The following is a 21,176-nucleotide window of genomic DNA, read 5'->3' as shown; positions in this document are numbered from 1 at the left end:
GTGCTGATAACTGGCAATTAACACCTATCAATTGATGCTTAATTGGGACTAATGAAAAGTTAAGCGCACAACTCGGAGAATGCGATTCCGTAAAAGAATGCACCATTTGCAGTGTGCAAATTTGAAAAGTGGGCGGGGCGGGGTGGATCGGACGCATTCCTAAAATTTAGGTGAATTGTTATAGAATGCACCCGTTTCGCGCACAGCTTAGGCGCAGGCATAAAGGCCAGATAAAACCAGGCCTAAATGCCTGTGCCTAAGTAATGCATCACACACAGGTGCTAAGCAGCAATTCCATAAAAGGTATGCACATCTTGTAGGATCGCACTACACGCCATTCTAGTCGGCCCTGAATATTCAGTTGCCATGTATAGAATATGGCCCTTTACCCATTTGGAAGCACATTGATGCAGCGCATTCTTCTGCGTGCCCCTTTTCTTTGGAATTCTGTTCCTTCAATGATATGAAATATCTTAGAAATACCTTAATCACCACTATTAGACTTTCTATAATCACTATTGAAAAGAATCTTCCATTAGCAAGTTCCTCGGTGTGCCACACTCATACTGTTGCTTTCATTGTAAAATCGGTTTGGTAGCCATCTTCATTGGAACGTTGTGAAAAATTTTTTTTTGTTTTTCTTATATGAAAAATCCTGCTTCAGTGTCTTAATTCTTACTAAAGTGCCAGTGCTTATTCATAAATACTGGGAATTTTATAAAGTGCTACTTAACTTGGCGTGGAACAAACTGTATCATTCCCCTCCACGCCAACTTAAGTACCACTTTATAAAATTCCCAGTATTTATGAATAAGCACTGGCACTTTAGTAAGAATTAAGAGTCCTATCGCCTAATTTCTTTGCTGAATGTAGACATCAAAATTCTGTCCAAAATCTTAGCTGATAGATTAGCGACCCTTCTCCCCGATGTGATTGCATCCACACAAGTCGGCTTTGTACAGGGTAGACAAGCAGTACATAACGTACGTAAAGCATTGATAGCCTTAGCGCACACGCAACTCCATCACACTCCTATGCTTCTACTCAGTTTGGATGCGGCATAGGCGTTCGAGCAGGTCAATTGGATGTACCTCTTTGAAGTGTTAAATTGTATGGGGATATCTGGCTGGTTCGCCTCGGCATTACGCACTTTATATTCCACTCCAACAGCAAGACTACTTGTCAATGACATTATTTCTGACCCAATACCTATTGAGAGGGGAACTCGACAGGGCTGTCCCCTGTCACCCCTCTTATTTCTATTGTACCTCGAACCCTTTCTTCGCATGGTGTCTCAGGACCCTGACATAATGGGTGTGGACTTCGGGATTCATTCACTCAAAGTGTTGGCCTTTGCAGATGACCTATTATTTTTGCTAACTGACCCCGCTCACTCTGTTTGATATTTATTGCAAGCGCTTGACGAATTCAAATTTTATTCGGGATTTACGTTGAACTACCAGAAATCTTTGGCCCTAGCTAGCCCCATGACACTACAACAGACATGGAGCGGTCACTTCCCATTTACGTGGGCTCAGACTTCAATTCGCTATTTGGGGGTACAGATCCCCCGAGACCTTACAACCTTGTACACCAGCAATATCACCCCATTGCTTCAAGACACTTCACAACATCTACAGAATTGGTCCACTTTTCCCTTATCGGTGGCGGGCCGGGTAACCATTTTTAATATGGTGCTCTTTCCCAAATGGTTATATCGCTTTCAGGTTTTACCTCTGCTGCTGTCCCATGCCCTTAACATTCGTTTAACGAAAGAGCTACAGCGTTTTCTATGGGGTGGTAAGCGACCACGTATGCCCTTGCTACGGATGTGTCTGCCCAGTGATAGGGTTTATTAAATATGGTTTATTAAATGTACGTTGGTATGCTATGGCTTGTCAGATGAGACATATTAATGATTGGTTTAGAGGAGCATCTGATTTTTCTGCTACACCACTGGAGTTATCTTTGCTGGCTCCGTTCCATGTGAGCTATTTTCTACATGTGGCGGATCCGAGGATGCGTCCTTTGGTGTCTCACTACCCCATTTTTACGCCGGCCAGAAGGACATGGAGATGGGTCTGTAAAACAGCCAAATTGTCTTCTGGGGTGTCTTTATATTTGCCTATACAGGACAATGGAGCTTTCCAGCCGGGCATGCAAAATGCCATCTTTCTTAGGTGGCAAGCACAAGGTCTACAATATCTTTTTCACCTGTTTTCGGAGGAGGGGAGCCTGGTCACATTTGCCGAGCTGCAACAGACTTTTGACCTACAGGCTAATGATCTCTTCGCCTATTACCAGATCCGTCACTATGTTCAGTCCCTCCCAGTGGCTGCCCTTACTGAAGTCTGCAGGGCGGCGCTTTTGGAACTCTTCAGCCTTTCAGCCCAACAGAAGATTCCTCTACGATTTCATATTGTGGGGATCCGGGATTGCCAACCAAGTACGAATCTGGATATATTAGCGACAGCGTGGGCTGAGGACTTGCATTGCCAGTTGACTGCTCAACAGTTACAACGGGTCCTGAAGAACATTCAGAAGGTGTCACCCAATATTACTCACTGGGAAATGCAATTGAAAATTGTTCTTAGACTTTACATTCCACCGGAACGTGCAGCCCGGATGGGGATTACTGCGTCACATTCTTGCCCGAAATGCAATCAGGCTCACGCATCTTTGAGTCACATGTTTTGGGCCTGCTCCGCAATCCAACAGTTTTGGAGACGTCTTGGCCTATATACCACATCACTTTGGGGATGGCGATGGCTTCCGCAACCGAGGGCGTTATTTGGATTTTATAATATAGCCTCGCCCAAACCCAGGGGAATGTCAGCATTTATCTCCAGAGCCCTTTTGATGGGGAAAAAAGCCATCCTCACCAACTGACTCTCCCGTGATCCCCCGTCATATGCACAATGGAGATCCCTAATGATAGTGCACGCTACACTGGAGAGACGCATGGTGGGAGACTTGACTCTTGGCCCGGGTCGCAAATTTTGTCAGGTGTGGGAGCACTTCTGGCAGGATCTCACACCGCGTGCTCGCAGTAGACTTTTGAATCTTTAAGATTTTATTCCTACTCTCAGCTGTTGGACTGGCCATGGATTCTTGGGGAGGGGAGGGGGGATGGGAAGGGAGCTGATTATATTGTTGAAAATGTTATTTCCTGAATGGTACTACTGTTTGTATTTGCTTCTTACTGCTGGAATAATAAAAATCATTTAAACATAGTAAGAATTAAGACACTGAAGCAGGATTTTTCATATAAGAAAAACAAAAAAAAAATTTTCACAACGTTCCAATGAAGATGGCTACCACACCGATTTTACAATGAAAGAAACAGTATGAGTGTGGCACACTGAGGAACTTGTTAATGGAAGATTCTTTTCAATAGTGATTATAGAAAGTCAAATAGTGGTGATTAAAGTATTTCTAGGATTGTGAATTTTCAATGATATGAACAATACAGTCATTCCTAGGGTTACCAGTACATGTCCTCTTTTTTAGAGGACTGTCTGAATGGAATTGTAGGCATCTGTCAAGGTTTGACAGGAGCTTAGGCGGAATGTGGCGGTTCTCCTCCTTGTACCTGCAGAGAGGCAGCTTCCAGAGCAGGCTGAAAGCGGAAGGTTCCTCTTCACTGAGCTGCCGGCAACCCATAGAAAATTGAATTCTGGCGCCGAGCAAGTAAGAGGGGGAGAGCCACCAGATCCGGTCTACGCTGGTCCTACCAAACTAGCTTCTGGGGGCAGGGCCAGGGGGATGAGTGAGGTTGGGGGTGGGTGGGGTCATGAATCCTCTTTTATCATTTGATAAACATGGTATCCCTAGTCGTTCCTAAAATTTTAGATTTTCACTAAATCATTTTTATTTAAAATGGCATTCATGGAATGGTAGCGACTGTCTTGAATGCTCTCATGACTTTCCAGCTTTTCTGTCCTCTGCTTCCTATTGACAAACCGGCGTTCCTTTCTTTTTTCCTTCAGTTTTTTTATTTTAATTTTAAATTGTACACCACCTATTAAGTTCTACAGGAAGGTTGGTATATCATGAACTATCAAATCCAAACCTAGACCTATCCCCATTTTTGTACCGCCATTGTTTTTTCGACTTCCTGTGTCTGAGAAATAAACTCTCACAACAGACCGATCAGTGCAGACCTATAAACTGCGAGAAAAATGGTCTAGAAAAACAACCAATGGGATTGGACGAAGCGATTCCGTTTAAACAATGCCTGGCCTTTCAGGATTAGCCACCTACAGACCTCTCTTTGTTTCTGTTCAATTGAAGGCTCCTGGGGAGAAAGGCGACACCGGACTGTCCCCCTTGCTGCATTTCCGTGGACATTTAGAACCTGTTATTCACAAATATTGAAGGAGGATATTATTGTTATCACAGCTCAGGCACATTGTTTTGAACTAACAAAGTCTTTTCATGTGTTGCAAGCTCAGGTGGCATTTTTAGTTTTTAAGAGATGATGTTTCATGTCAGGGAAGGGAGAGAGCTATGGTTGTCTGCCAGTGACCTAGACATAAATAAGGCCTTGTTATTTGTCCAGGGTCTGGAAGGCTGCCAGTGAGTGCAGGAAATGCCAGAACATTATGACAATAGAAGTTGATGTGTAACAGTACTCTAACAGCACTATTTTTTGGTTATCATATACTCCCAAATGTCTTAAATGCTCCAAACAAGACCAAAGTCCAGAGGAAGAACCCCCTATCATGGAAAAGCCAGTAAAAAGTAAGGCTAAGCAAGGGAGTTCCCAAGAAACAAGGAGAGACCCCAAAGTAGGAAGGATTGTAGTTTATTGTATAATTGCTCAAAACAGGGAGATCCAAATAAATAAAATATATACAGATGATCCGACAAGGCACTGTGCTTCGGCAATAGTATGCCTGCCATAGGGGTCAAAACACTCCACAAAATAATAGATTATAAAAACATTAAACACTAATAAAATGCATACAGAGAACATTAATACATAGGACTACAAAAAGCTATATAAAGTATGAAAATGTTAAAATACAGTATATTAGAATACAAAAAGGGCCGAGAGTTACATTCTTAATAATCCCAATATAAAGGTGTATATATGTGTACAGATGAGTATACAGTACTCCCCTGATATTCGCGGGGGTTCCGTTCCAGGAACCCCCGCGAATGTTGAAAAACCATGAATACGTTTTTTAGCAGGGGAGACAGTAGAGGGCAGCCGGAGTGCTGGCAAGTGAAGGAAATCACTCGCGGTATACTCCGACTGCTTCTTCTTGTACTAAAGTCGGGCCTCACCAATCAGGAGCTGCGTGTCAAAGCAGCTCCTGATTGGTGAGGCCCAACTTTAGTACCTGAAGAGGAAGTCGGAGCATACCACGAGTGATTTCCTTCACTCGCCAGTGCTTCGGCTGCCCTCTCCTGCCTGGTCATTCACGGTCGGAAAATACCGCAAATGGCCGGGACCGCAAATTCACGGGGGAGCACTGTACCACCAACCAAACTTAATTCTAGTAATGAACACAAACTGAGTTTAAAAAAGCCATGTTACCATACTGTACAAATGTAAAAACAACAACCAAATAACACAGTTACCGACAGGTCTAAAGCAATCAGGTTTTAAGATCGGTAAAACCTGATGCTAAATAGCCAAGCAATGTAAGTGAATCAGTCGCTTGGCTATTTTGCATGGGGTTTTACTAATTTGCATAGCCGGATTGGAAAATGAGCGATCGAGGGGAAAAACATGCGGTGAGCCATTTTGTGAATCGGGTCGGTTAGCAGCGATTGTCGCCAAACCTGTGAAAACAGGTTTAACAACGATCGCAGACTTTAGTGAATGTAGTCCTACAAAGGTTAGGGGCTCTTCATCTTGGAAAAGAGAAGGCTGAGGGGAGATATGATTGAAGTCTACAAAATCCTGAGTGGTGCAGAACGGGTATAAGCGGATTGAATTTTTACTCCGTCAAAAATTACACAGACTAGAGGACACTAAATAAAGTTACAAGGAAATACTTTTAAAACCAACAGGAGGAAATATTTTTTCACTCAGAGAATAGTTAAACTCTGGAATGCATTGCCAGAGGTTGTGGTAAGAGCGGTTAAAGTAGATGGTTTTAAAAAAGGTTTGGACAATTTCCTGGAGAAAAAGCCCATAGTCTGCTGTTGAGACAGACATAGGAGAAGCCACTGCTTGTCCTGGATCGGTGGCATAGAATACTGCTACTATTTGGGTTTTTGCCAGGTACTTTTAACTTGGATTGGCCTCTGTGAAGACGGTATACTGGGCTAGATGGACCATTGGTCTGACCCAGTAAGGATATTCTTATGTTCTTAATTGAAAGTTAGGTGCTTAACTCAAAAAGCACGATTCTATAAAAAAATAGGCATCTAGTCCAAAGTATGTAAAGTAGTTAAAAGTGGGCATGCTTAAGTGAAGGATTGTGGGTGTTTTTTTCAATTTAGCTCTAACTTAGGTGCAGGCATTTAGGCCAAGAAAACCCTGGCATAAATATGGTGCATCTAAAAGTTAGGATGTCTAGTGATGCCTAAGGCCACTTAGGAAGTGCTAAGAATGATGCTATACAGGGCACCTAATTTTTGTAGAATTAAGCTTAGCACCGCCCTAGTCAGCAATTATTTTTTTAGGTGATATATATATATATAGAATCGGGGTCTCTCATCTGAACCTCCTCAACTTTCCCCATCAAAAATATAAGATTGTAAACGTCTATTAAACTATTAAGCCCTGATTCTATAAAATCCGCCTAAAGTTAAGCACCAATACCAGTGCCTAACTTAATTAATCAGTAGGCTTAATCGGTGCTGATATTGGCACTCAGCACCTCACAATGGGCTTTAATTGGACTTAATTGAAAATTAGGTGCCTATAACTGATTCTATAAAAAGTAGGAATCTACCCAAAACGCCTATACTACAAGTGGGCATGGTTAGGGGGTAGATCATGGGTGTATTTTCGAGTTAGGTGCCTATTTGTAAATTAGATGCTATTAAGCGCCAATATTGACCCCTAACTTTAGGCAAAGAAAACCCTGTCATTAAATGGAGACACCTAAACGTTAAGACACTGAGCGCTGCCTAAGCATGCCTAGGCAACTTGAGCGTAATTCTATAATGGGTGCCAATGTTTTATAGAATCAGTGTCGATATTGCCACCTAACTTTAGACAGACTTTATAGAATCAGGGCCTTAGTGTATTCAGATATTACACTCCAGGCATAGAAGAAAGATCACCCACATGAAACATAGAAAGATGATGGCAGATAAGGGCTATAGCCCATCAAGTCTGCCCACTCTATTGACCCACCCCTTTAAGTCTACTAACCCCCTTAATTATACTGAGTCAGTAGAGTGGCAGTATAATTAAAGGGGTTAGTAGACTTAAAGGGGTGGGTCAATAGAGTGGGCAGACTTGATGGGCTATAGCCCTTATCTGCCGTCATTTTTCTATGTTTCTATGTTTCATGTGGGTGATCTTTCTTCTATGCTCCAAAGAAGAAGGAAATGAAACCCCATGGAAAATATGCAGCAGAGAAAAAAGTGGGGAAGGAGCTAAAACAAGTTTATTTAATACAAGCAACAATTTAAATTCCAAACATCCTATGTTGTCTTAAAACAGTATATTAAAACCGATCTATGACATGTTGTCATGTACTTTTTCTTACTTCATGTTTTGTTATCAAAAGTTTTAATAAAAAATTTTCATGAACTTAAAAAAAAAAAAACAATCTATCTTACAGACCGACAGGCCGCGTTTTGACTTTTAAAAACCTGCCTCAGGTGTACAGATAATGATCTAACAAATATATACCACAATAATAATCGACAATAAAATATTAAAACATTCAAATATAAAAGACTAACATCACGAACTGACTAACAGACCTCAATACAACGATAACTGACCTATTGAAATAAATATTAATAAAAACATACCACATATATTTTTGTAAAATGGACTGAATATTTAAAAATGAAAATGTAGAATAAATGCTTAATGATATCGAAATATTATTTAAAAATAAACAATACTAACATAAGAAACTAAGAGCTCCTTTTACCAAGGTGCGCTAGCGGTTATAGTGCACGCTTATCGCGCACTACTTGCTAGCACCTCCATAGAGCTTAAGTTAGTATTTTTCGTGTGGCGTGGGGTTAGTGCGCACTAATCTTCAGTGCATGCTAAAAACGCTAGTGCACCTTAGTAAAAGGAGCCCTAAAAAACATATAACAATCAAAACAAGCCATAGAACATAGAAAACTAAAGACACATATATGTTGTTTTGCTTTAAAAAAATAAAAATAAAAATTTTTATTAATTTTTCAAAGCTAAGAAAAGTGCAAAACAATATGCATACATATAATACGCTCCGCCCACCCCCACCGCGTCAGAGGCAGCGTCGGACTCCCCCTTGAAAGGGGGCGGAGCCAACGGCGCGCAGCCGTTCGGCGCGCGGCGAAGGCAAGCGGCAAAGGCGCTCGCCTTAGCGAGAGCGCCTTTGCGAAGGGCCTTTGAGAAGGGACAAGGCAACGGAGTAAGACAGAAGGTAAAGAAGCGACAAGTACAGAAGGAAAGCACAGAAGGTAAGAAAGAGACAGACACAAAGGGCCAAGCCGTTCACACAAGTATAACAAGCAGGCAGAGGGAGAGAGTGAGAGAGAGGACACCAGCGGCTGGTAGAGAGAGAGAGGACCCCAGCAGCAGGTAGAGAGAGAGAAAGGACACAAAGCGGGCACAAGTCACAAGTAATCTCAACTGATATCTTAAAGAAGGAACAACAATGGAAGCAGAAGGAAGCCAGAAGATGAGCTTTCCAGTGTTCTGCACAGACTGTCATATGTACGACTATCTCCCCTCGGGGAGACAGTCGTATGTATGCGGTCGGTGTCAGGAACTGAAAAGCTTGAAGAAGGAGGTCAAGCGACTAGAGGACAAGATTCAGGAGCTAGAAGGATTTCACACCACGGAGAGACACATTGAGGAGGAAGTCAGGGAACTCGAGAGATTCATTGAAGAGGCATACAGGACGAAGGTGGAAGAAAACGAACTTCAGATGAAAGAAGAAGCTACACGGATACCAACATGCAAGGGAGAGCAAGAAGAAGATTACCCCAAGGATGACACCCACAGAGGGCTATCGCAAGAGGGGGAGATTTTGGCTAGTCGAGGCCCAAATGAAGAAAGAGTGAAGTACATTGAGGACATTGACCTGAGACCGAAGCGAAAATTGAAGAGAGGAAAGTCAGCGATCCTAGTGGGAGACTCGATCCTTAGGCATGTGGACAGCCACATAGCAGGAGGGAGAGAGGACCGACTGGTGACCTGCCTTCCGGGAGCAAGAACCAAGGACATCGGGGACAAAATTGAAATGATCCTGGAAGGGGCGGAGACAGAAGAGACCGCTGTAGTGATCCACATCGGGACGAACGATGTCAGCAGGAGAGACTACAAAAGAAGCACGCTGTTAGAACAATTCAAGATTCTGGGAAGGAAGCTGAAGATGAGAACCCAGAAGATAGTGTTCTCTGAGATCCTACCAGTACCGAGGGCAGATGTGAAAAGGCAGGAGGAACTACAATCAATAAATACGTGGATGAGGAGATGGTGTGAGGAAGAAGGATTCCACTTCGTGAGGAACTGGACGGCGTTCTGGGGCAAGAGCAAGCTATACAGGAAAGATGGACTGCACCTGAGCGCAGCAGGAACTAGACTCCTAGCAAACAACGTCAAGAGAGGAATAGAACAGGCTTTAAACTAAGAAGAAGGGGAAAGCCGACAGTTGACAAAGGGTCGACGATTCGGAAGACGGTATCCTGTGAAGATACCGAGGGGAAAAATGGCTGGGAAGGAACAAGGGACAAACTACAGGAGTCGACTAACCCAGAAGAAGTGGTTACAATGTCTGCAGCAAAAGAGAAGAAAATATGGACCGAAGCACAGGGAAAGGAAAGGAGGACAGCAAAATACCAGGATCTAAAGTGCATATATGCTAATGCAAGGAGCCTAAGAAACAAAATGGGGGAACTAGAAGCCTTGGCCAACGCAGAAGACATCGACATCATTGGAATCTCTGAAACATGGTGGAATGAGGAAAGCAAATGGGATACAGCACTACCGGGATACAAGCTCTATCGCCAGGACAGAACAGGACAAAAAGGAGGTGGAATAGCCCTATACATAAAAGAAGGCATACAATCCACACAAATGGACACAGCAGAGACGGCCAGCAAGCCGGAATCTCTATGGGTTAAAATACCGGGAAGGAAAGGGCCTGAAATAAAGATGGGCCTGTTTTATCGCCCACCGGGGCAAACCAGAGATATCGATGAGGAAATGGAAGCCGAGATGAAGCGTGAATGCAAAAGCGGCAACACGGTTATTATGGGAGACTTCAACTACCCTGGGATAGACTGGAGGCTTGGAAGCTCGAAATGCGCTAGGGAAACAAAATTCCTGGAAGCTACACAGGATTGTTTCATGGAACAGCTTGTTAGAGAACCGACGAGAGGAAATGCCACTCTGGATCTAATCCTAAATGGGTTAAGGGGACCTGCAAAGGAAGTAGAAGTAGTGGGACCATTGGGAAACAGCGATCATAATATGATCAAGTTCAAGGTTGAGGTAGGAGTGTCAAAAGACAAGAGATCCATTGCGACAACGTTTAACTTCAGGAAAGGAAACTACGAAGCAATGAGGGAATTGGTAAGGAAGAAACTTAGGAACACTTCCAAAACATGGCTAACGGTAAATCATGCCTGGTCCTTCTTCAGGGACATGGTGAGCGAGGCGCAAAATCTGTATATCCCCAGATTCAGGAAGGGGTGTAAAAAGAATCGAACAAAAGACCCGGCGTGGATAACCAAAACAGTGAAGGAAGCGATAGGCAATAAGAAAAAATCATTCAAGAAATGGAAAAAGGACAAAACTGAGGGGAGCTGGAAAGAGCACAAGAAGCATCAAAAAGAATGTCACCGTGAGGTTCGGAAAGCCAAAAGAGAGTATGAAGAGAGGCTAGCCAGGGAAGCAAGAAATTTCAAACCATTCTTCAGATATGTTAAAGGGAAGCAGCCGGCTAGAGAGGAAGTGGGACCGCTGGACGACGGAGACAGGAAGGGAGTGGTGAAGGAGGAGAAGGTAGTGGCAGAAAGACTTAACATGTTCTTCTCGTCTGTATTTACAAACGAAAACACGTCCAACATACCGGAACCTGAGCAATTCTTCAACGGAAGTCAGGCAGAAAAATTAACATCCATAGAAGTGAGCCTTGAGGACGTTCGTAGGCAGATAGAAAAACTAAAAACTGACAAATCCCCGGGTCCGGATGGCATACATCCAAGGGTTCTGAAGGAATTAAAGGAGGAGATAGCGGAACTACTGCAGCAAATTTGCAACTTATCCCTGAAAACAGGCGAGATCCCGGAAGATTGGAAGATAGCCAACGTTACGCCCATCTTTAAAAAGGGATCAAGAGGTGACCCGGGAAACTACAGGCCGGTGAGCCTGACTTCGGTTCCAGGGAAAATGGCAGAAGCACTGATAAAAGAAAACATCGATCAACATTTTGAAAAAAATGAACTTCTGATAACCAGCCAGCATGGTTTCTGCAAGGGAAGATCGTGCCTAACGAATTTATTGCACTTCTTCGAAGGGATCAACAAACGGATGGACAAAGGAGACCCCATAGACATCATATATCTAGATTTCCAAAAAGCCTTTGACAAGGTGCCCCATGAACGTCTACTCCGGAAACTGAAGAACCATGGGGTGGAAGGAGACGTACATAGATGGATCAGAAACTGGTTGGAGGGTAGAAAACAAAGGGTAGGAGTGAAGGGTCACTACTCCGACTGGAGGAGGGTCACGAGTGGTGTCCCGCAGGGCTCGGTGCTCGGGCCGCTGCTATTTAATATCTTCATAAATGATCTAGAAACAGGAACGAAGTGCGAGATAATAAAATTTGCGGACGACACCAAACTATTTAATGGAGCTCGGACTACAGAGGACTGCGAAAAGTTGCAAAGGGACTTGAACAAATTAGAAGAATGGGCGGCGAAATGGCAGATGAAGTTCAACATTGAAAAATGTAAAGTATTACATGTGGGGAGCAGAAACTCGAGGTACAACTATACAATGGGAGGGATGTTATTGAATAAGAGTACCCAGGAAAGGGACTTGGGGGTAATGGTGGACATGACAATGAAGCCGTCGGTACAGTGTGCAGCGGCTGCTAAGAGAGCGAATAGAATGCTTGGTATAATCAAAAAGGGTATTACAGCCAGAACGAAAGAAGTTATCCTGCCGTTGTATCGGGCGATGGTGCGCCCGCATTTGGAGTACTGCGTCCAATATTGGTCGCCGTATCTTAAGAAGGATATGGCATTAGTCGAGAGGGTTCAAAGGAGAGCAACACGTCTGATAATAGGTATGGAAAACCTGTCATATTCTGAGAGATTGGAGAAGCTGGGTCTCTTTTCCCTGGAGAAGAGGAGACTTAGAGGGGATATGATAGAGACTTATAAGATCATGAAGGGCATAGAGAGAGTAGAGAGGGACAGATTCTTCGAACTTTCGAAAAATAAGAGAACAAGAGGGCATTCGGAAAAGTTGAAAGGGGACAGATTCAAAACAAATGCTAGGAAGTTCTTCTTTACCCAACGTGTGGTGGACACCTGGAATGCGCTTCCAGAGGACGTTATAAGGCAGAGTACGGTACTGGGGTTCAAGAAAGGATTGGACAAATTTCTACTGGAAATGGGGATAGAGGGGTATAGATAGAAGATTACTGCACAGGTCCTGGACCTGTTGGGCCGCCGCGTGAGCGGACTGCTGGGCACGATGGACCTCGGGTCTGACCCAGCAGAGGCATTTCTTATGTTCTTATGTTCTTACAGAAAAATAAAAAAAACCTTCTCCTTTCCAAAACACATATATGTTTTATTTAGACTCGAGGTTAATATTTCAAATTGATTAGAAAAAAATTAAAAATGAATTATAAAAAAATAAAGGAATGAGATGAGGATATTGTGCTAACATTGTAAGCATATAACTTATTGTAAATTAAATGGTACGTGACGATGTAATAATGTAATTCAGGACATATCCGATAGATCCAAGTTTCAAGTTTCCAAGTTTATTAAGAATTTATTATACCACTTTTTCATAGATTTCAAGGTGGATGTACAGTAAAATCAAAGGGAGAACAAAAAATAAGCCGAGGGAGGCGAAACTAACATCCCCCTCTTTTACAAAGGTGCGCTAAGTTTTTTAGCGCACGCTAAATATTATCACACGCTAAACGCTAACGTGTGCATGTTATCATATAGATACGTTAGCAGTTAGCGCACATGTTGATTCAGTGCACGCCAAATCCACGCTAAAATGCTTAGTGTGCCCTTGTAAAACAGGGTCTAATAGTACAACAATCAAGTCAACGGGACAGACGAAACAAAAATAAATGAACTGGCACAAGAGGGAGTGGGGAGAACTACAATATACAGTAATTAAAGGAAAGAGAGGAGAGAGGGAAAACACAAAAGGGAGGGGAGACCACAAATCCGTCCTAGGGTATGAACTAAGTAAAGTTTAAAATGTCTTTACAAGGACAATTAAACTTGGAAAGCATCTTTAAAAAGGAACGTTTTAAGGGAGGATTTGAATTTCTCTAGGGATGGGGCTCAAACAATCCAAACTATTAATCGTCTGGCAACACAATGAATTAAGAAACAAAAAAACAAAAAGGAATATATAATATATATATTGAATAATGACACATTGCTATTACTGACCCTATAAGTGCATTCACTCTGCAGCCCTTCACTATCTCTCCACACTTATTTCCCCCTATGCTAACCTTCCTCCCGTGAACTCCCGTGCTTGGGCCCATGCTCTTCAACCTGGGCATTGGTACGACGAGTGAGGTGATTAAATTTGTGGACGATATGAAATTATTCAGAGTAGTGAAGACACAGGGGGATTGCGAAGATCTGCAACATGACATAATCGTGAGGAATGGGCATCAACATAGCAGATGAGGTTCAACGTGGATAAGTGTAAAGTGATGCATGTAGGTAACAAAAACCTCATGCACGAATACAGGATGTCCGGGGCAGTACTTGGAGAGACCTCCCAGGAAAGAGACTTGGGAGTCATGATTGACAAGTCGATGAAGCCGTCCACGTAATGTGTGGTGGCGACGAAAAGGGCAAATAGAATGCTAGGAATGATAAAGAGGGGGATCACGAACAGATCAGAGAAGGTCAAAGCCACCATCAGGGCAGTGCTACCAGTCCTGCATTCAGGGGCCTGGAACTGACAGGGGGCCCGGGCTCCCCAGGGTCCTAGGCCACAGTTCTTCAACCGCCGGTCCGTGGACCAGTGCCGATCCGCAGGAAATTTTTGCCGGTCCGCACAGGGCTGGCAAGATTGACTCCCTTCAATTTCCTGCTGGTCTGCGCAGGGCCAGCAAGATCAACAGCTGAAGTCTGCGCTGGGCCGGAGAGATCTTGGGGAGCCTCCGACAGTGGCTTTCTCCCCTCTCTGCAGCTCTCCTTTACTTCCCAGCCCAGCGATTCACGAAAGCAGCCTCGGGGCTTTTGCTGAGTCGCGGCTGTCTCTGATGATGCAACTTCCTCTTTCCTCAGAGGCGGCGCGACCCAACAAAGGACCCGAGACTGCCTTCCTGAATCGCTGCGCTGGGAAGTAAGGAGAGCTGCTGGGAGGGGAGAAAGCCACTACTGGAGTCTGGGAAGCTGCTGGGCAAGGGGAAACAGGGACAGCTGCTACTGGAGAGGGAGAAGGAAAGATGCTGCTGGGAGGGGAGGAGGGAAAGGAAGCTGCTGGGCAAGGGAAAAAAAGGGACAGCTGCTACTGGACCTGGAAGGAAGCTTGTGGGCAAGGGAAAAAAAAGAGACAGCTGCTACTGGAGAGGGAGAGGGAGAGATGCTGCTGGGAGGGGAGGAAGGGAAGAGAGTTACTGCTGGACAGGAGGAGGAGGGAAGGGAGAATGAAAAAAGGAAAGAAACAGCTGGCAGAGAGATTAGAGGAGGGGAAAGGGAGACACAGGCATGAGAAAGTAGAGATATTGATGATAGGAAGGGGTCAGCAGAAAAATAAGCAGAGAGGGACAACGATGATAGATCTGATGTAGGAGAGATAAAAATGAAGAGAGCAGTGAAGCTGGAATGAATCATGTAAAAAGGAGAGAGGGGGCACAAGCTGGATGGAAAGGGGAGAGGGGCATAGAAAGAAGACAGATACCATATGGAAGGGGGAGAGGACAGACAGTGGATGGAAGGGGCAGATGCTGGATTGAAGAGACAGAGAGGGCAGGCGCTGGAAGGAAGAGAGTGAAAAGAAGATTGAAAGCAGAAACCAGAGACGACAAAAGGTAGAAAAAAATAATTGTATTTCTATTTTGTGATTAGAATATATCAGATTTGAAATATATATCCTGCTAGAGCTGGTGTTAGACATAACTGGGGACTGCAAGGCAGTGCTTCTTTAGCTTCCAGCTGGCTTAGGGCGCTCTCTGACCAGGGGGCAGTTGCCTTAGTTGCACTCCCCTAAAACTATTCCTGTCATGTGTGACTGCAGTATTCTGTTAGCATGATATTTCTGTGTAGCATTCTGTAATAATTTGGCTTGTTCAGTTTTCTTGATAGTAGAGGGGATATATGTGAAGGGGAGGGGAGACAGGGGTTTTGTTGATCCTTGCTCTGAATTATTTGTATTTATAAAATGACAATTGTACAGAATATTGTTTCTTTTTATACTTTAATAAAATACATTCAATATAAAATCATAACTGAGGCTTGTGTGGATGGGATCAGATGATTTGTGGGGACCGAGCTCGCAGAGATGGGGCGGAAATGGGGTTTTTTAATTTTAGTCCTAGTAATTTGCCGGTCCACAAAATAATTATTTTTTTTCTGCCAGTCCACGGGTGTAAAAAGGTTGAAGAACACTGTCCTAGGCCACCATAGCACAAATTCCTGTATTATGCTTCTGCTGTGCACAACAATAAACAATAAACACTGCTGTCATACTTTTTTTTGTCCCCTGCCGATTTCCTGATAGCACCCCCCGGACAAAAGTGGATCCGTCTACCTGGCCCGCGGCCGCAGCCGGCGATATACTAGGTGCATGCCTCTCGTCTCCTGACTCCTTCACCAAGGCCCGCCCTGTCTCCACTCTGATTGGTTTGGGCTTAGAGTGCCTAGCCAATCAGGAGACACATCACTTGCCTGCCACTGAATCTGCGAGAGCGGGTCGGCCGGATGACGTCACCACGTCTCTAGGAGGACAAGACGAGAGGAGCAGCACGAGGAGCTGCAGAACTAGTAAGGCAGTGATCAATTTAAATATGCACCTTTCTTCCTCCATCCCATAACACACACAGCCTGGTGGTGATGATTATCAGATTGATTCATGAATATATAATGATGTTATGAGTGTGCACCTCTTCCTTCCCATCCTCCTCAGCATGTCACATACAGCATATTACATTACACAAAGTCTGTGTAATGTAACATGCTGTATTTGACATGCTGAGGAGGATGGGAAGGAAGAGGTGCACACTCATAACATCATTATATATTCATCCATAGCTGCATGTTAATGATGTGCTCATATGCACTTATTTATCATCATAACATATACATCATCATTAACATGCAGCTGTGGATGTGTAAGGACAGGCTGAGGAGGATGGATGGGAAGGAAGGAAGGTGCACATATGCATGATGCAGCTATAGGCAAGCTGAGGAGGATGGGATCATACAGATGTGTATGTTCAGATATGCGCTCAGATGTGTAGTTTTTTCTGATATATTTATTAAGCTTACAGTATTTATAAAAACACATTTAATACTTGTTACAAAAATATTTTGCAATTGTGATCTACTTCTGGCCTACAAAGGTCAAAAGAATCCTTAACTGAGATTTTACATTCAAAAGTGAATTATAGCTACTAGCACTATTTATTAGTTATTTATTATGCAGATGTTTGTTAGTTTGTTATTAGTTCAGTATTAGACATATGTTCGTTTAGAATAGATAGGTATAGATTAGTTTAGTTTAGGTTAGGTTAGGGCCCTGCTGAAAGAGTCTACCTTGACGTGGTTGCAGGCTTACAAATCTTTTGGTCAAAGAGTGCGGCGACAGAGAAAAGTATGTGTGTATTCGGCCCATGGAAGAAGGGGGGGTCGGGGGGGAAGGGGTGCATGGGGGGCCCAATAGGATTGCTCAGTAAGGGGCCCAGAAATTTCTGATGGCAGCCCTGGAGAAGGTTATCATGCCGCTTTACTGGGCCATGGTACGCCCTCACCTGGAATACTGTGTCCAGCACTGGTCGCCGTACATGAAGAAGGACACGGTACTACTCGAAAGGGTCCAGAGAAGAGCGACTAAAATGGTTAAGGGGCTGGAGGAGTTGCCGTACAGTGAGAGATTAGAGAAACTGGGCCTTTTCTCCCTCAAACAGAGGAGATTGAGAGGGGACATGATCGAAACATTCAAGGTACTGAAGGGGATAGACTTAGTAGATAAGGACAGGTGGTTCACCCTATCCAAGGTAGGGAGAACGAGAGGGCATTTTCTAAAGTTGAAAGAGGATAGATTCCGTACAAATGTAAGGAAGTTCTTCTTCACCCAGAGAGTGGTGGAGAGCTGGAACGCTCTTCTGGAGTCTGTCTTGGGGGAAAACACCCTCCAGGGATTCAAGACAAAGTTAGAGAAGTTCCTGCTGAACCGGAACGTACTCAGGTAGGGCTAGTCTCAGTTAGGGCGCTGGTCTTTGACCAGAGGGCTGCCGCGTGAGCAGATTGCTGGGCACGATGGACCACTGGTTTGACCCAGCAGCGGTAATATCTAAGGTGACCATACATCCCGTTTTGAACAGGACAGTCCCTTTTTCAGATCCCCTGTCCCGTTGTCCCCACTCACAGCTTCGGGACACCGAAATGTCCCGTTTTCAGAGAGGGCGTCCAGAAGCTGTGAGTGGGGACAACGGGAGAGGTGATCGCAGCCTGGATTCGGCAGCGGCAACATCATCGCTCGGGCCCCGCTGACTCTCCTATCTCTCCCCACCAAGTGAATCCTTCCAACCCTCCCAGCGAGATGACCGAGCAGCAACCCTCCCTCCAGTAGCATCAGCAGCCACAGCACGCTAAACAGGCTGCTTCGCGGCTTTCTCCTGCCGGTGAAGCGTCACTGATGACATCATCAGTGACTCGGCAGAGGGACTTACCGGCAGGAGAAAGACGCAAAGCAGCCTGTTTAGCGTGCTGCGGCTGCCAACGCTACTGGAGGGAGGGTTGCTGCTCAGTCATCTTGCTGGGAGGGTCGGAAGGGTTCACTTGGGAGGGAGAGATAGGAGGGTCAGCCAGGGTTTGGCTGGGAGGGGGAGTAGCAGTCTGCCTCGGTGCTCCAAGGCCTGGCGCCATTACCTTCTTCGGGCAGCAGCAACGTTTACAATTTACTGCTGTTGCCGACTTCAGGCCTTCCTCTCTGTCGGGTCCTGCCTACTTCCTGTTTTCATGAAGACAGGACCCGACAGAGAGGAAGGCCTGAAGCCTGCAACAGCAGTGAATTGTGAATGTTGCTGCTGCCCGATGAAGTTTAGGACACCAGGCCTTGGGTGACAGAAGGAGGAAAGGGAGCAGAGGGGGAGAGAATGGGGGAGAGTGTTGCTGTACCCAACTGGAGGGAGAAGGAAGATGAGGGAGGGAATGAAAGATGATGCCGGGGCTTGGAGGGAAGAAGAGATGCCAGGGCATGGAGAGAAGGAGGAAGATATGCCAGACCAAGGGGAAAGGAAGGAGGAGATGGTAGAGCATGGAGGGGGAGTGAGAGATGGAAGAAAAGGAAAGGAGAGAGATGCCAGGAATCAGGGAAGGGATGATGCCAGACCGTGGGCTGGGAAGGAAAGAAAGGAGAAGAGAGAGATGTCAGAGCATAGGGGAGGGGGTGGTGACAGAGAGAAAAACGGAGAGGTGACAGAGCTGAAATCAATCATGTACAAATGAGAGAAGGGGCACGGGATAGATAGTTTATGGAAGGAGCATAGAAAAAGGGAAGATGCCATATGGAAGAAAGAGAGAGAGGGCGGGCACTCGATGGAAAGAGCACAGAGGGCAGTGAATGGAAAGGACGAGATAGAGGGTGAACAGTAGATGGAAAGGGTAGAGAGAGGGAAACAAACACTGAATGGAAGTGTGGGGGAGAGGAGGGACAGCTGCTGAATGGAAGTGTGAGGGACAGGGAGAGCAGACACTGGAAGGAAGTGGAGAGGAGAAAGAAAAAAGGGCATATGCAGGATTGAGGGAAGAGGATAAAGTTAGTTACTGGAAGGAATGAGGGAAAGAGGTGGCAAGTTGTAGGTAGATACAGTGAAAGAGGGAAATTGAGGACTGAATAGTAAAAAAGAATTTAGACAGAGGCTGAAAATAAATTGAGAAGGAAGACCAGGGAAGAACAGGAGGAAGGGAATGGAGAGAGAGATGCCAGAGCAGAGGGGAAGGAGAGGAAGGAGGAAAAGAGCTGGGAGGAGACCTGGGAGGAGGAAAAGAGGAAGGAGACAGATACTAAATCTGAGGGGAAAAAAGGAGGAGAGAGATATGCTAAAATCTGCTGGGAAGGAAGGAGGGAGGAAGGAAAGAAGGAGAGAAAGAAGCAGAGAAAGGGGGGGGAGGTTTGTAAGCACATTAGAAAGACTACAGATTTAGCAAGGCTTTTCTTTTTTTAACCAAAATGATATAAGCTGTTTGTTCCAAATAATTTATTTATTTATTTATTTATTAAATTCACTTTATATTCTGTCCTCCCCAACGAAATCAGGACGGGTTACAGGTTAACATAATATTGGTCAACACAGGTTACAAATTGACATACATCTAATACAATTTGTCCATCTGAATTTACACATATAGAATGAATTTAATTTGTCATACATATATTTGGTATGCATTTGATTGAGAAGTACAGACTGGACTGAACTCTGAGGACTTTCTTAGAGGAGAGGAGCCAAGGACATATTGTTCTATCTCTAATTCATTCAGATATCTGCAAGCATGTGGAGCGAGCGCATTTGTGCGACAATGTGAAAAAGCCAGTTATTAAACTGTGCCATTCCTCATGGGGACATGGATTAGAGGTCATTTTTCATGACTCTAGTTCAGAAAGCAGTGGATTAGAGCTGTTTGTTTCTTTTACTCTCAAAAATCTCTAATATTCATTAAGAACAAGAACCGTCATGCAATGCGACCTTTGGAACATTTGGAATAGAGACACTAGTTCTGGTCTCCTACAGGACACAAAGTTTAACCACTTTCTTAACAGCTTTGAAGCATTGAGGAAAAAGGACATTAACCCCCTTGGAGCTCTACAGAAATGATCTGATATATCATTTCAAATGACACAAGGATTAACACATTGTTAAACTGTTTGATCTCTTGAGTCTAAATTAATGATAGTTGTTTTGCACAAAAATGAATGTTAAAAGCTCTTTTAAGTTAACTAAATACATCCCTACAACATCAGGGTTGAATTGGAGGTGATTTCCTGCAATGCAGCTGTTATAAGTTTGTCAGTCTGCGGGTGGCAGTAACCAGTAATCATAACCAGATTGGGCAGGGGGGGGAGGGGGCTTGGAGTTCACTTTAAATAGAATATCTGACCCATTAGTTTAGAGAGTTGGACATGAGGTAAGAGTTTAGGAAAGACTTAAAATATTTCTTCTTTTGACTGAACAAGGATAGGATAGGCTTCATAAATTTAAGATCAGTCTCTGTATCGCTTCCAAGTCTGTATAATAATAATAATAGTGCATGAGTGTAGGCAATATGATATACCACCATTTTTTCAGGATAAATAATATTCTTGAATTGTTAACAACCTAAAGACCAAGCAAGATAAAATTACAGTCACAACAGGTTGCCTCATTGTATTTTTCTATTTGGAGGGTTGTTGTTTTATATATATATTTATACTTTGTTATTGAAATTTTTCAATCAAATAAACCAATAGCACACAATAATACAAATTGACATACTTTATTGGTACACATGCTTCAAAAAACTCCTTCTCAATCCCTTACCCTGAACTACCCTCCACTTTCTTTTCCCTATGAAACCCTAAAATTTATCATAAGAACATAATAATTGCC

This window comes from Geotrypetes seraphini, chromosome 11 (genome assembly GCF_902459505.1).
Source record: "Geotrypetes seraphini chromosome 11, aGeoSer1.1, whole genome shotgun sequence".
NCBI classification, from domain to species: Eukaryota; Metazoa; Chordata; class Amphibia; order Gymnophiona; family Dermophiidae; genus Geotrypetes; species Geotrypetes seraphini.
Note: the sequence above shows the minus strand (reverse complement) of the source record.